The following is a 12,416-nucleotide window of genomic DNA, read 5'->3' as shown; positions in this document are numbered from 1 at the left end:
CGCGACAGGGCTGCCCCCTGTCGCCTCTCCTGTTTGCATTGGCCCTGGAGCCCCTGGCGGAGTGGCTGCGGTGGCACCCTTCCATCCGTGGTCTCCGTTGGACCCCCGAGCATGAGGACCGAGTGTCCCTCTACGCTGATGATATCCTTCTATATCTCGCCTCCCCGCGTAAATCACTGATCGTCCTAGTTGATGTTTTGCGCTCATTCGGTCGCAACTCAGGCCTCGTCATCAACTGGGCGAAATCCTGTGTATATGTGCTTGCCGGGGAGGCTCCGGTCCTACCACGGGACTGTCCGATCCAGATCGCCTCCCAGGGGTTTCGGTACCTGGGTATATATATTACTCTGGACCCGGAGGCCCGCTACGAGCGGAATTTGCTGCCCCCCCTCCAGCGCTTGAAAGAGGACGTGGTGCGTTGGCGGCGTCTGCCGCTTTCGCCGCTTGGCCGAGCGGCCTTGTTTAAAATTATGTCGTTGCCGCGCTTTCTGTACGCTCTCCAGAACACTATGGATTTGGTTCCGGCGCGCTACTTCCGAGAGGTGGAGAGTTTGCAGCGTCGCCTGTTCTGGGACGGGAGGCCACGTATCGCCTTGGCTAAATTGACGCTCCCGTGGTACGATGGGGGGGTTGCCCTCCCGGATATTAAACGGTATTACTGGGCCTCCCAGCTAGCTGCGATTAATCATGGCCTTTACGGGCCCGCCCTGAACCCGGCATTTGAAATGGACAAGATGCTCCTGCCCGGTGGCGACTACAATCGGGCGCTTTACTCTGGCGCGCCGGACCCTCGCCTGACGGGACCGACGCATGTCATGGTGCGTGTATGGCACGCGGCTAACGCAGCTATGGGGTGGAAGGACCGTTTGACCCGGGCGTCACCGCTATATGCATCGGCGAGGTTGGGCTCCTTGTGGACCTCGAAGGGCTTCGAGAAATGGGACACGATCGGCATCAGCACAGTGGGAGATCTCTGGACGAGGGGGGGATTCAAAACTTTTGAGATGCTGCAGACGGAGTTTCAGTTGCAAGGCAGTGAGTACTTCCGGTACTTACAAGTCCGCCACGCGCTGGGCTCCGTCTTCCCGGATGTCGCGTCCATTCCGGAGTCTTCCCCCCTGGAGGACAGAGTGCTGGATGGCCATGTCCCAGACAGCACGATCTCCCTTATATACAAAAAACTGATTAACGACCGATCGGGCCTGCTGACTGGCCTCTGCGAGGCCTGGGTTGCCGATGGGCTGGAGTTGGATGACGAGGACTGGATGTCCGCGGTGGCTTCTCCGAAGGAGGTGGCCATCCCGGCTCGCCTTCGCTTCGTCCAGCTTAAGATCCTCCACCGGGTCTATGTGACGGGGCCAAGGCTTCTGCGCATGGGCCTAGCTGAGGATGGACTGTGTAAGCGTGGCTGTGGTGCTTTGGCAACTTTCTTGCATATTCTGTGGGAATGCCCAAAGGTGGAGCGATTCTGGCGTGGTGTGCATGAGGTCCTGCGAGTGGTTACGCGTGTCGTGCTGTTGCCTGAAGCGAGGAGATGCTTGCTGAATGTGTGGGAGCCAACTGACTACTCGGTTCCGCAGACGCGGTGGGTGACTCTGGGATACATGATCGCTAAGCGTGACATTGCTCAATTGTGGGGATCCCAGAGGCCTCCGGCGGTGTCGGCCTGGAAAGAACACATGGATTGGTGTATGTTCCGTGAAAAGGTGGTGTATGTTGCGAGGGGTAAGCCTGGGGCGTGGGTGAAAATCTGGGGCCCCTGGAACGCCTATCGCGGGGGTATTTGCGAGCCGCCGCTGCTGCCGGCTGCTTCACCAGCTCCGTCCCCCTAGCCGACCCCCTCCCCCAGCCATGTGGTTCCCCAGTCCCTGATCTGTTCTCACTCCCCTCTTCAGAGTTTGGCGATTGGTTGGGGTTCCCCACTTAAGGAGCGCGTGCTGTCACTTGGGATTGCGGGTTGCCTTGCGGGTGTGGTTGTTTTTGTGTTGTTGTGTTTCGACAAAAGGAAACCGTATTGTTGGTTTGGAGTTATGTGGCCTGCACTACTGATATCTCCTGATTTACCCTTTTTGCACCGCCAAGAGATTTTTCTGTATGTATGTCATGTGCTACTGCTACTCTAGCGGCCGGCCAGACGGTTGTAGCCCCATACTTGTCACTATTTGAGATTGTAATAAACGGTTTCAAAAAAAAAAAAACAATATGTCTGTCTGAATATGTCCATCTCTCTGTTCGCTTCCTGACACCCTCTCATCGCAGCTTTCTTGCTGTGATACTGTGGTTCTTTCTGCTTTCTCTCTCATTCTCGAACTCCACTTTTATTTCTTCCCACTTCTCTTTTTTCTTTTTCTCTTCCTCGTTACTCATATTTCTCTGTATCTCCATAGTAACCACACTCTATTTTTCTCCTTCCATTACAGCCCCTTCCCCTTCACATCCCTTATCCCCAATCTCTTTTATTTTTTTCTTGATTTTCTGGCATGATTAATAGTTTTACGTGTGCTTACAAAGCTTGGCATATTCACTTGTATTGCGCATTCTATACAAACTGCTATGTTATTTCTGGAGCTGTCACAAGCTAATAGGTGTTATGCTTTTTTTCTGCCACCTCATCTCTCTTCCTCTCTTCCCCTCTGTCTCATTTGAATATTTTGTTTTGAGCAAAATTCACGTCTTTTGTGCAATCAAATGTTGCCTTTAGCACAAGCTTGTAATGATGAACATTGTAATTAAATATCGATGTGCAACATTTTCACCAAGCAGGCTTATGGTATGGTTAAGCAATACATTTTAGAATTCACATTGGCGGTTATAGGTGGCCTATTTTCTCAGAAGGCTGGAGTTATACTCCTACATGTGAACACATTTTGTGATCTGTGGCAAATCACTTTTTGTGATTGTACCACTATCACTTAATATCCCCACTTTTTAATAACACCAGAAACAACACAATATATTACCTTTCTTAAAAAACAAGTCATAAAACTTGAACAGACTTTCAGTAACTTATATTGCACAACTATTCACCAACATATTATTACTCACATTGGCAAAACCTAATGCATTCACCAATGCTTGTTTTATAAACTTTGTGTGGCCTATACATTTTACAAAATAGAAGACTGTCTCTAGATCGACATTTTTTTTTGTGTCAAACCATTTTTATTGCAGGACCAAGTACAGCTTACAGCAACCAGGATGCATGTCAATAATGCAGGTTTCCCATCCTCCCCTTAATCATTAATCCGTGTAGTATACACAGCCGTACTGCCCACATCCCAGAGGCCGGGCGGCGTCATATAGAAACATGGCACATTAATACGAAACTGTCAGGAGCATACTTCCGGTGAAGAACCCCGCTGCCCGCTTTTGATCGCTGTCCCTCTGCTCCCCTAACTACCTACAGAACTTACAACCTACATGTCTCTAGATCGACATTGAGATTTTCTATAGAAAAGACTTTTGCTAGCTTTGAGTGCAGCCTCAAATTTTGCATAAATTCCAATGATAAAATATTGAAGTAATCACACCTGAGAGGCTTGGCTTGTGCTATACTTTAGGAGTGCTTTGATTCAATTGTCATTGTGACCCAGCTCCTATCTGAGTCTCTTTGTCCTGCTGTTGATGTTGATCAGCCTTGTCCCAAGCATGGGGTGGAATTGAGTTTGAACAGATTCACTGATCACAAGAGACAAGTTCAAATCTTGGCAGGCCCACTTAGCCTTTCATCCTTCTGAGGTAGATTAAATGAATACCATTCAGTTGAGTAACAATAAACATGTGTTGTTCAGTGGCAAGATACCCTTGGGTGAACGTACGCTTTACAAATACATGTCATGCTATGTCATTTAGGGCTAGATGTACGAAGCCTTTTTGAAATTGCAAGTTTGCAAACGCAAAAAGGCATTTCCAAATATTCAAAGCCCAAATTGCGATTCGGTAAACTGTAACCAAATCGCTATATGGGTTTGCGAATTGGTATTTGGAAGCCGCGTGTTTAGGGTGTCCCTTCCAAATAGCGATTCGCATTGGTATGTACGATTATTTTGTGACCGAAATGCGGTTGCAAAACATTATCGCTCAGAGTTGGTGTTACCCATTCGCAAATGGGAAGGGGTCCCCCATTTGAGAATGGTTGAAAAGATATCCTGCTCTTCATTTATTAAACTTAAACGTTTCATTTTTGTCTTTTTAAACACATCCATTTTCCTTTAGAAAATGGGCTGTGTTTAAAAAATAAAAGAGAGATTGGTTTGTTTAAAAGTAATCACAGACATGGGGGGCTGCTGACCCCAGCAGGCCACCATCCCTGTGATGGCAGCGAATCATAGTGGTTCACAAATTGCAACCTACCTCATTAATATTCATGAAGTAAGTCTATTTGTGACAACTACGAGTCACTATTTAGGGAATAGCGGTAAATAACCACTTTTTCCATTATTATTAGCGATTTCCAAAAACCAATTCATGAAAATCGCTATTTGGTAATTACTATTACTGTTGTTCATACATCTAGCCCTTATTGCTTGATTCATGCATTTCTTTTCAGAGTAAAGAGCTGGCTTTCCTCAGTGCTTAGTTTGTAAAACAAAGTAAGTGCCAGGGCACCCGTCAGGAAGCCACTCGAGCTTGCAACATACATTGCCTTTGCCAGCGCTGCCAATGACAGTAACAACACAACTACTAACCATCACATTCCTCCAAATACACCAATTCAGACTATTTCAGGCCTCTACATCTATAAGAATGGCTTGGGCGGCAGGTAACAGTTATTTTAATGTATATTCAATTAATAATGAAGTGTTGATATGGGCCTTCATAAATTCCCCAGACAGCGCCACCTTGTGGCAGACTCTCACAAGCTCCAGTGTTGACAAGTATGTGCCGGTGCCTAGCACCGGAAAACACCTGCTCATTTTAAGTACAGGTTTTCCTACTGTTGCCAGTCGGCTTGTAACCATGAACATCCTTCCCTTCTCTTCTTTTAACTACAGGAGAGAGGAAAGTTTGAGGGTAACATTTACTGTAGAGTTATTTTCAAGTTCTCAAATGTGCTAGATAAGAAATGTTCAGCACTTTCGTCAGAAACCTAGATAACTTTAGTATACACATTCCGATTTATCAGAGTTGTGTGGATTAAACTGAATATATTCAATACGGCAGAACTCAAATGTTTGAGAAAATTACAGGTGGTAAACATTTGATGATGCTACAAATGTTCAATATGTCCTCCGGTACTCATGGCTTATATTCTGGGTTCAAAAGAAAGCTCTATGCATCTTTTCTATTAAGCAAGGTAGATTAATTCTATCAAGGCCTTTTTAGAGTGGTATCAGCTGCGAAAGTAGAAGAACCAGTAAAATTGGTTGTGATGTCGTTGTCAATTTCAGTGTTTAGATTGATTTAAAATGAGAGGGAAACCTGCTTCTTAATTACTTCTTGGTTGGCAATCGTTGAATCAATGCATTCTTTGGTTTCAGATTTGGGACCTTCCAAAAACCATAAACATGTTTTGTTGAGGTCCTAGCTTTCAAAGGGGCATATCAACAAGGGCCTTATCTCTGCTTTTTTGGCATCCTGTAGTGCTCCTTCTTAACTCTTGATTTAGCAGCTTTTCTTGTGAGCTTTACTCTTCTAAGTGAGCTACTAAATCCCAGGGAAGTTGCGTCAGAGGATAGTAAAGTAAGATCTTGTATTAAGCAAGAGCAGTTTGTTGGTACCATATGTTTATCGTTTATGGATTTTTGCAATAGAGTGACGCTTGTTGCAAGTTTCAAAAGAGGCTAATATTTTGTTGGTTTTATAAAGTGGATGTTTTTGTCAGTATTGAGTAGCTTTTTTTAACCTTTCATTGGTTTTCCGTGATAAAGGAGGTCCATTTGTTGTTTATAGCAATGTTCGGGATTTGGCTGTTGCGGATGTTAGGTTCAACATAGTTATATCCTTGTAATTCTTTATCTCCTCCAGACTGTAACTCATTGCGTCAGTTTCTATAGCTTTATCATAAGCTAATTTCTTCATGTCATCTACAAAGGTCATAAGCATGGCTGGGGGAGTCGCTAGTTTGTCATTGCTGGAACGATTACCTTTCGAGCACTCTGGCTTGCAATAAACCTCTTTGTCATGCAGACAGTAAAACAAGTTAGCTCATGCTTGATGGACACTACTTAGGATGCTAACGATTGCCAAAGTCCTACTTGTATATCTAGTTTATCTGAATGACAAGACACAGCCTGAATAGCAGAGATTCATTCAAAGTAATCAATCATTCTGGGTTTGTGAATGACTGAGGAGTTGACAAAGAAGATGCCTTCTCCAGGATTGGTGATGGAGAAAGCTTGTGGTCCATTTTGTAGGGAGTACTTAGTTGTTCTTTTTTTTTTTTGAAACCTTTATTACAGAATGCAAAAGATATACAAAGATGGGCCTACAACCTTCGGGCCGGCCGCCAGCAAACAGTAAGAGTATAGAATACAGTTAGTAAACACACGCTGCAGCGTGAGAGAGCACAGGAGTTGAAAGAAGCGTTGGCGGCCACACCGTCCGGACCCCCCAAATGGCGGTTCCATTTTTATATAAGAAACAACAAACAAATCCACAAGGCAGCAAAAGTCAAAGCAGCAGTACGCGCTCCCCTGGGGAGAACCCTGCCGATCCACAGGAACAACGGGGGGGGAGAGGCCGGGGCGGAAACAAAGTGGACGCAGTTCCCAGAACCAAGGCGACAAGCAGACTAGGGAGACGGGGCCAGTGCCAGCTCAGGCGTCAGTGGCGGGGTACAAATTCCGCCACGGTAGGAGTTCCAGGGGCCCCACACGTTCACCCATTTCCCAGGCTTACCTCTCGCAACATACACTACCTTTTCCCGAAACATACACCAATCCATGTTGTCCTTCCACGCCGAGACCGTTGGCAACCTCTGGGAACCCCACAATTGCGCTATGTCACGCTTGGCTACCATATATCCCAGAGTCACCCACCACGTCTGCGGCGCTGAGTAGTCAGTCGGCTCCCACACATTCAGCAGACATCTCCTCGCCTCGGGAAGCAGCGTCACATGCGTGACCGCCTGCAACACCGCATGCACACCGCGCCAGAATCGCGCCACCTCCGGGCATTCCCACAAAATATGGAGGAAGGTCCCTACGGAACCACACCCACGCTTACACAACCCATCCACGGCATATCCCATACGCATCAGACCCGGCCCCGTGACATAGACCCTATGGAGTATTTTGAGCTGGACGAAGCGAAGGCGGGCCGGTAAGGCCACCTCTTTCGGGGAGGCCACCGCAGACACCCAGTCCTCGTCATCCAGCTCCAATCCATCGGCGACCCACGCCTCACGAAGGCCAGTCAGCAGTCCCGAGCAATCGTTGATGAGCTTTTTGTAAATCAATGAAATCGTGCCATCCGGTACATGCCCATCTAGCACTCTATCTTCCAGAGGGGAGTACTCCGGGATGGAGGCAACATCCGGGAAGACGGAGCACAACGCGTGACGGACCTGTATATATCGAAAGTACTCCCTATCCTGCAACTGGTATTCCGTCTGCAGCACATCGAACGTTTTGAATCCCCCCCTCGTCCAGAGATCGCCCACCTTGCTGATGCCTATCATGTCCCACTTCTCAAAGCCTTTCGAGGTCCACAGGGAGCCCAGCCGCTCAGATGCATACAGTGGCGTCGCCCGGGTCAACCGATCTTTCCACCCCATCGCCAAGTTCGCCGCGTGCCACACCCGTACCGCGACCCGCGTAGGGCCCGTCAGACGTGCGTCGAGCGATCTAGAATAAAGCGCCCGATTATAGTCACCACCCGGCAGTAACAGTTTATCCATTTCAAAGGCCGGGTTAAGAGCGGGCCCATAAAGGCCGTGGTTTATCGCAGCTAGCTGGGAGGCCCAGTAATACCGTTTGATGTCTGGGAGGGCGACCCCCCCGTCGTACCACGGGAGCGTCAGCTTCGCAAGGGCGATACGCGGCCTCCCTTCCCAGAACAGGTGTCGCTGCAGACCCTCCACCTCGCGAAAGTAGCGCGCCGGGACAACGTCCATCGTGTTCTGTAAAGCGTATAGGAAACGTGGCAGCGACATCATCTTAAACAATGCCGCACGACCGAGCGGTGAGAGCGGCAAGCGCCTCCAACGCCCCACGTCCTCCTTCAGGCGCCGGAGGGGGGGGAGCAAGTTCTGTTTATATCGGGCCTCAGCGTCCAGGGTAATAAAGATACCCAGGTACTTAAATCCCTGCGGAGCGACCTGGATAGGACAACCTCGCGGAAGGATAGGAGCCTCCCCGGAGAGGACATACACACAGGATTTAGCCCAGTTGATGACTAAGCCGGAATTGCGGCCAAATGAATGCAAAACATCCACTAGCACAATCAGCGATTTACGCGGGGAAGCGAGGTATAAAAGAATATCGTCCGCGTAAAGGGATACGCGATCTTCATACTCGGGGGTCCATCGGAGACCACGAATAGAAGGATGCCACCGCAGCCACTCCGCCAGGGGCTCCAAGGCAAGCGCGAAGAGGAGCGGCGACAGCGGGCAGCCCTGCCGCGTGCCCCTGCCCAGCTCAAACGGAGCCGACACTCTACCGTTCACCGCCGCCAGCGGTCCGGAGTATAACAGTTTCACCCAACCAATGAATCCCGGGCCAAAACCAAACTTAGCCAGCGTCGCCCAAATGTATGGCCACTCAAGCGTGTCGAACGCCATAGTGGCGTCCAAGGATGCCAAAATGGCCGGCTCTCGTATGAACGGGACCCGCGCGAGCACCCCATGCAAACGCCGCAGGTTTAGCGCGGTGTTGCGATGAGGAATAAAATCGGACTGGTCCTGGTGAATCAGATCGCACACCACGCCAACCAGCCGATTGGCCAGCACCTTGGCTAGAATTTTGGGCTCCGCATTCAGCAGCGAAATGGGCCTGCAAGACGTGACCCGATCACGCGGCCTCCCCTCCTTATGAATAACCACGATAGTGGCCAGACGCTGGTCCAGCGGGAGGGAACCCGCCGAGCGAGCCGCGAGGAACATAGTACGGAGATGCGGCACCAGCGTATCTGGTCGTAGTTTGTACAATTCGATGGGAAGGCCATTAGGACCCATGGCCTTGCCGGAGGCGACCGAACGTATGGCGAGGGCAATCTCCTCGGATGTTGGGGTCGCGTCCAGCAACACTTTATCCTCCTCCAAAAGGGAAGGCAGCGCAATGTCTTTAAGCAGGGCATGGGAATCCTCTTCCGAGCGGGAAGATACCGGGGAATACACCCCACGGAAATATTCTGCGAAGCAATCAACAATTTCTCCTGGTTCAGTGACACACACACCATCCAATTTCTCAATCGACGGAACAACTCGACTCGCTCTCTCCTTTTTATCCAACCACGCAATCAGTTTACCAGCCTTATCACCCACATCATACAGTCTCCCCTGTTGCTCTCTACTGAGGCCCCTGGCTGCCTCCGTGACGAGGGCCTTGTAGTCCGCCTGCTTGAGTCGGAGAGCATGCAATTTATCATCCGTCACCCCACACTCCAGAGCACCCTCCAACTCAGTTATCTCAGTTTCAATACGGGTCACCTCCTCCCGCTCGCTCCTCCGGGAATGGGAAATGAGGGATAGGGCCTCCCCCTGGAGTACCGTCTTAAACGCCTCCCACAGAGAGACCGCAGACGACACAGACCCCACATTGTCTTCAAAATTTCGCTCAAGAGATTTAACCAAGTCTGCGCGAATTGTGGGGTCACGCAGGTACCAGGGATTAATCGGGACCCCCCTCCCCTCCCCCCTCGGGACAATGTCGAAGTGCAACAGGAGCGGGGAGTGGTCTGAAATACCCCGCGCCAAATGTCGTACCTCCCCAACCCGCCCCGCCTGTGCCGCTGGCATCAGGACATAATCAAGCCTCGAAAGACTGCCATGAGCCCCGGAATGAAAGGTGTAATGTATCTGCGTAGGGTGTTTCAGCCGCCAACAATCCACCAGCCCCAAGGTATCCAAGAGGCCGGATAACCAAGTTTGGGCACGGGGGAGATCCCTGGGAGGGTGACGATCCTCAGTCCCGGAAACTACAGCGTTAAAATCCCCCCCAACCACTAGGATCCCCTCCGGAAGGCCAAGGAGGAGGCGCCCCAGATCAGCAAATGTCGTTGTTTGCAACCCTGGCGGGACATAAACAGAGACGAAAACAATCACTCTACCCTCCAATCTACCCACCAGAGCCGTATATCGTCCCCTGTCATCATGGAGCACCTCATCAACTTCCAACGGGAGCGAGGTTTTAACCATAATGCCCACACCCCTCGAACCAGACGTGAAGCCCGAGTGGGCTATAAGGCGATAGCCCCGTCTGTTCATGGCACGAAAGGAGTGGCCAATGAGGTGTGTTTCCTGCAGAAATACTATATCGGGTGAAATTCGTTTTAAGAACTGCAGGACCACCCCCCGTTTTATCCTGTCCCCCAGTCCATTAACATTCCAGGACAAAAGACTCAGTCCCCTACCCCCCATCATAGCCGAAACCGATCAATCTCCCCCCAGAGAGCACTTTAGAAATAGCACAACAATACTTCTGCCTTGTGGTACAAATAAACAATACCCAACCCCAACCCAACAGCCCCAACAAAACTCCCCCCTCCCTGCACCCCTGCATGAGCCCCAACAGCCCCCCCAACTTGCAGTGTGCCTGTCGCCCCTATGTAAATTAAACTACTAAGACCCCCTAGAGGAGGAAGGAGAACCCCCTCGAGACCCAGCACCACCCCCAATGGAGGGGAAACGAGACACAACAGTCAAAAGACCCTAAGCTGGGCCGAAAGTGGCATCATCCGGGGTGAGCCCCCGTGTCAGTACCTCAGACCCGGTCCGGTGGGCACTCTCCTCCAGTCGCCCCCCCCCCCCATCCCGACCATGTCCTCCAGACAAAGTGTCCAACCAGTCCCCGGCCGTTTCAGGGCGGTCAAAAAAGTGAGTACGACCATCCGCCTCCACCCGCAGCCTGGCCGGGAAGAGCATGGCGTATTTTAAGTTCATGCCTCGAAGCCGCCGCTTGACGCCCAGGAAACTCAGTCTCTGCTTCTGGACCGCCTGCGTAAAATCAGGATAAAAGTTCACCTCCATGTTCTCCAGCTTAATTGGCCCTTGCAGTCTGGAAGCTTGCAAAATCGCATCCCTGTCCCGAAAATTGAAAATACAGGCAATAAGAGGCCGCGGAGGGGCTCCGACCTTCGGCCTGCCACCGGGAACTCTATGGGCCCTCTCCACCGCAAAGAATTTACTCAGTCCTCGAGGCTGGAGATGGGTAGAGATCAGGTCCTCCACAAAGAGATCCGCCGCCGACTCCTCCCGTCCCTCGGGCACTCCGATAATGCGAATATTATTCCTCCGGGCCCTGCTCTCGGAGTCCTCCAGGCGCCGATCCATGAGCGCACTTGCCTGACGGAGCCGGTGCACCTCCGTCTGAAGGGCCGCTACCTCAGTCGTGAGGCCCGACGCGGTGTGAGCCAAGGAATCGACCCGGTCATTTGTCTTGGAGAGATCGGCTCTGACAAGGTTGACATCGATAAGGACCGCGTCGAGTTTGTGTGCCAAGGTGTCGAATTGCTGGCCCACTGAGGTCTTCATCTCAGCAATGGCGCCCATGACGTCCTACAAAGTCAGATCCGTAGGCAAATCCGGGGCATCCGGGGGGCACTCGGAGGACTTGTGCGATCCGCCGGGAGACCCCTTCGGGAGGGTGTAGCGGTCCATGATGTTGGCCTGATGTGCGGTGCCACGCCGGGTCGACTTGGCCTTCAACCGATCCCCATCCTGCTTCGTGGCCATCGTCGTGTGTCTCGCACCCTCACCAGCCACGCAGTGGAGAGCAAGCAATCAAGGCCGAGAGCCCCGGGGGTCACCCCAGGACGGCAGAGCGGGTCACCGCAGGCAGGCAGGCAGGGTCTCCCAGCGAGGCCACCCCCACACAAAGAAGCGCCGTAATCCCAATTGCGATGATGGCAAGGGGACTCAAAAGCAAAAGTGAAAGTGTGGGGTACGCGACTCGCCAGGCCCAGCCCGCCGTTGTTGTTCACTTCGCCACTGGGTCGCCCCCAAACTCGAATCCGGGGTCAGGAGAGAAGTAGGCCGCAAACTTCAGTCGGTGCTCACCCCGGCACCCGGGGTCCGATTCGAAAACGGAAAACGGGTACCACCTCGGCCCAGGCTCACCGACACAATCCCCTCAACCGATTCAGGATGAAGACAGGATAAACGTGGGAGGTTGCGGAGGTCCTCGGGAGCCTCGCACCTACGTGGCCATCTTGGTTGCGCGCTAGGCTCCTCCTCCTACTTAGTTGTTCTTGATCACTCTTTAGGCTGAATAAACTTGGCGAGATATTTACAATGCCCCTGCGGCTCTTTTACGCCA

Source organism: Triturus cristatus, chromosome 6 (assembly GCF_964204655.1).
Source record: "Triturus cristatus chromosome 6, aTriCri1.1, whole genome shotgun sequence".
NCBI lineage: Eukaryota > Metazoa > Chordata > Amphibia > Caudata > Salamandridae > Triturus > Triturus cristatus.
Note: the sequence above shows the minus strand (reverse complement) of the source record.